The sequence below is a fragment of the Babylonia areolata genome, chromosome 16, assembly GCF_041734735.1.
Source record: "Babylonia areolata isolate BAREFJ2019XMU chromosome 16, ASM4173473v1, whole genome shotgun sequence".
Taxonomy (NCBI): Eukaryota; Metazoa; Mollusca; class Gastropoda; order Neogastropoda; family Buccinidae; genus Babylonia; species Babylonia areolata.
In genome coordinates this window covers 27445381-27450384 of record NC_134891.1, presented here as the reverse complement: position 1 = coordinate 27450384, position 5004 = coordinate 27445381, and the positions used below count along the sequence as shown (strand labels likewise).

The 5004-nt window shown below is 42.2% G+C and overlaps 1 pseudogene; it reads right to left on the bottom strand.

The window, feature by feature from the left end:
- Positions 1-4450, bottom strand: part of LOC143291030 (bombesin receptor subtype-3-like) — a 9407-nt pseudogene extending 4957 nt beyond the window's left edge.
- Between the last annotated feature and the right edge of the window lie 554 nt (positions 4451-5004).

Below are 5004 nucleotides of genomic sequence, written 5' to 3'. Positions count from 1 at the left end.
AAGGCCAAGATGTCCGAGACGGACAGTGCCGCCAGGTAAATGGAGGCAGATAGCTTCCTCATGTTGGACGACAGGAACACCCTCAGAGACACCGCGTTCCCCAGCAACCCCACCCCCAACACCACAGGCACGCTCCACGTGTAGAACGCCAGCGACCACGCGACGATTTCCGGTTCCGCCGGAAGCGGCGAGGGGTCGCTGCAGTTGCTGCTGATGTTGGGGAAGGTGTGGCTGACGTTGAGGTCAAGGTCGTCGGCGTGGGCGTGGATCAGAAAGGAGTAAACGCGGCACCAGTCAGTGGTGGTGCTGCTGTTGATGGAGGAGGAGGAGGAGGAGGAAGAGGAGGAAGAGGAGGAGGAAGTAGTGGAGAAGGCGGACATGATGATGTTTCGGTCTTTCTGTCTGCCTGAGCTTTTTGCTGTTGTTGTTGTTGCTGCCGCTGCTGATTTTGTTGCTGTTGTTGTTGTTTTTGTTGATGGCAATTGTTTTTTGGGGGGCACTTTGTTGATTTCTTAGGTGTGGGGGTTGATTATGAGAAAGTAAAGTGCCTGGGAGGTCTTGGGTCGTGGAGATTCGTCAACTGAAACACAATCATTTCAGATCAACAATGACACGTGTGGACACGGAACCTGAAAGAGAGTCGTTTTAGATCAACAATGACACGTGGATATACAAACGCCACCTGAGACATAGTCATCTTTGATCAGTCAACAATTATACATGTGGAAACGACACCTGAAACACAGTCAACAAAGACACACATGGAAACGTCACTTGATGAAAGACAGTTATTGTAAATCAACATGACACTCATGGAAACGTCACTTGATGAAAGACAGTTATTGTAGATCAACATGCCACTCATGGAAACGTCACTTGATGAAAGACAGTTATTGTAGATCAACAATGACACACATATAAACGTCACTTGATGAAAGACAATTATTGTAGATCAACATGCCACATATAGAAACGTCATTTGATGAAAGACAGTTATTGTAGATCAACATGCCACTCATAGAAACGTCACTTGATGAAAGACAGCTATTGTAGATCAACATGACACTCGTGCAAACGTCACTTGATGAGAGACAGCTATTGTAGATCAGCATGCCACTCATAGAAACGTCACTTGATGAAAGACAGTTATTGTAGATCAACATGACACTCATGCAAACGTCACTTGATGAGAGACAGTTATTGTAGATCAACATGACACTCATAGAAACGTCGACTGGTGAAAGACAGTTATTGTAGATCAACATGCCACTCATAGAAACGTCACTTGATGAAAGACAGTTATTGTAGATCAACATGACACTCATGCAAACGTCACTTGATGAAAGACAGTTATTGTAGATCAACATGACACACACAGAAACGTCACTTGATGAAAGACAATAATTGTAGATCAACATGCCACTCATAGAAACGTCACTTGATGAAAGACAGTTATTGTAGATCAACATGACACTCATGCAAACGTCACTTGATGAAAGACAGTTATTGTAGATCAACATGACACACACAGAAACGTCACTTGATGAAAGACAATAATTGTAGATCAACATGCCACTCATAGAAACGTCACTTGATGAAAGACAGTTATTGTAGATCAACATGCCACTCATGCAAACGTCACTTGATGAAAGACAGTTATTGTAGATCAACATGACACTCATGCAAACGTCACTTGATGAGAGACAGTTATTGTAGATCAACATGACAGTCATAGAAACGTCGACTGGTGAAAGGCAGTTATTGTAGATCAACATGACACTCATAGAAACGTCACTTGATGAAAGACAGTTATTGTAGATCAACAATGACACTCATAGAAACGTCACTTGATGAAAGACAGTTATTGTAGATCAACAAGACACACATAGAAACGTCACTTGATGAAAGACAGTTATTGTAGATCAACATGACACACATAGAAAAGGCATTTGATGAAAGAATGATAGTTATTGTAGATGAACAATGACATGGAAACGTCACTTGAAACACAGTCAATTTAGATCAACAATGACATGTGCTGATATGTCTTTTTCGTCTCAACAGAAAGAAATGATAATGATATTTCGATAATTACAGATAGCAGAAACTTTTCCTGTTCACCAAGATAGGTATAGATTCCGTCAGATTCACTTACACACACACACACACACACACACACACACACACACACACACACACCTCTCTCTCTCTCTCTCTCTCTCTCTGTATATATATATATATATATATATATATATATATATATATATATATATATATATATATATATATATATATATATATAGTCAATTTTTCATCTGACGTGAGCTAATGACTGTTTTAAAATGACTGTGTTACAAAAAAAAACAACTGATCGATCGTCACATTTTGTTGAAAAGATCCGATGATTGTGCGATAATAGTTTGTTAATATCTTATCTTACTTATTTGCTTATTGCTGTTGTTACATCAGTGAAAAAAAGAAGAAGACACAAATAGACATTCTCAGAAACAACTAAACGCGTCTTTTACATTGTCGGCGTAACACCCTCCAACCATCACCAGAACCTTACATGTCAGATTGACATTCTGTTTCGTGGAAAGAGAAACCAGCAACAGACCTTCGAAATCAATCAAATATTGCGGTCCGTTTACAGCTCAGTGGGGGGAAAAAACAAAACAAACAAACAAACAAACAAACAAAAAAACAACCAAAAAAACAACCGAAGAAGCTGGAATCATGGCTAAGATGAAGTTCTTCTAAGAGAAGAAGCTGGCATTTGGGAGTGAGTTGCAAGGTTGGTTGGTTGGTTGGTTGGTGGGGGTGGGAGTGGGAGTGGGGTAGGGGGAGGGGTTAAACGTTAAGAGACACAGCCGAACAGCTCTTTATTTTGTTCTTTTCTAACATTTCCGATCACAACAAGCTATTTCTATTTCTTCACTGTTACGCAGAGCGCGCGCGCACACACACACACACACAGACACACACAAACGTCTTTTTTTTTTTATTAAAAAAAATTGTGCACAATAAACACACAGACACAAACTTCTTAAAATGATTTTTTTAGAATAATAAATTACATATATATACAATACATACATACACATATAAATATATATATATATATATATATTTCTCTCTCTCTCTCTCTCTCTCTCTCTCTCTCTCTATATATATATATATATATATATAATAAAATAAAATAATAAAACACTCACGCGCTGAACAAACATCCACACACCTTCACAGCCGTGAAGAAAAATGATCGCTCGCAAAATACGCTAACTCCGCACACACACACACACACACACACGGAGCGAGCCCAAGCGCGCATGCGGCCGCACGTGCTACTCAGTGGCCTGGCCACTGACCACAGCCAATCAGAAAGCAATGTTCACCCAGTCAGGTTGGAAGCTGATGGTGTCATGGCTCAATCCATCCATCAGTATTCCCTCTCAGCCGCTTTTTGTGTGGCCTTCTGGATCTCATTGCTTTTACAAACAAGTCACCACCAAAATGAGCGTGCTTTTTTGCCTGGTCACGTGGCACGATATGATCAGGCAGGCATGCGCAGTGAGCCAGGATTGATGTCTCTCTTAAGATGTCTCTTCTGTTCTTGTAATAATGATTATGATACGGTCATTATCGTGTACGTCCCGTTTATCGACCTACGTTTGAAAATACGTTGTTGTGCCAAAAAGATAAAAACGAAGAAGAAATTTTTTTTTAAAGTAAGAGAGAGAGAGAGAGAGAGATGATCATGATGATGATGATGACGATGAGACAGCACCAATCCTCTGATGAAGACCAAGCTCTACGCGCCGTACAAACTCAGGGTCATTTGCGCAACAGGCTGCCTATATACCTGGGTAGACCCGGCTGACGGCTGCCATTGGGCGCTCACCATTCGTTTCCTGTGTCATTCAATCAGATTTCAGAGCACGCATACATATTTTCTCACGGACAAACATGTAACAATTTAACGTGGAGAGAGAGAGAGAGAGAGAGAGAGAGAGAGAGAGAGAGAGAGAGAGAGAGAGAGAGAGAGAGAGATGTATACGTATATATACGTATATGTATGTACTTATATATATGTACGTATGTATGAATGTTCTGTTTAACTCTCTCCATACGAACGGCGAAAGAGACGACGTTAACAGCGTTTCACCCCAATTACCATCATCAAAATATTACAAGCGGAAGGCTCTTACACTGAAGAGGTCAATGTTGACAAAGAATACCACAATTCTGACGACGGAAGCTAAAGGTTGGGTCATTCAGACACCCACTGGACATCCGAGGGGTCTGTGTAGAGGAGAAGAGAGGACTGGCCGTACTGAGTGAGTTAATGTATGTATGTATGTATGTATGTATGTATGAAATGCAACAGGACCTCCGCCATTCCATCAATCTTCAGCAGCAGAGTAGACTGCAGCGTGAAACACTCCACCATGCAGACGTGTCTCGTTCCTTGTGACGTCTTATGAACGAAAGCCAGTGATCACAAAGAACCCTCAAAAGGGAGGCTTCATCTTCTGGAAACCATTGTGGTGAACAACACGTAATGATCCTGAAACATAGCCTACCCCTCCCCAACCCTCAACCCCCCCCCCCCCCCCCCCCCCCCCCCCCCCCCCCCCCGCAACCCCGAAACTGCTAGCTGTGCGAATTCCAAAACAGGTACGAACTCGTTTGCGTTAAATGGTTGTTGCGAGCTGAAGGCACTATACACTGAGCGATGTGACATATGTGTCAGTCCTGTTTATTTCTACACCATCACTCCTGCGCCGTTTCAGTGGCGTTACTCCCACGTCGCTCATTCACCGTCCTCTCCATGAACTTGTAGAGAAGAAGAAAGAAATTGTAAGTGATGGCAACAACCGGTCAAAGCGGACAGAACTGACAGACGATCTATTGATGGCCGGCCACCATGGAGAAAGCGTCAGTGATTGTGGAGCCGTGTGCTGTTTCGTAAATGGCTTTGGACCTGACCTGGGGGCAAGATGA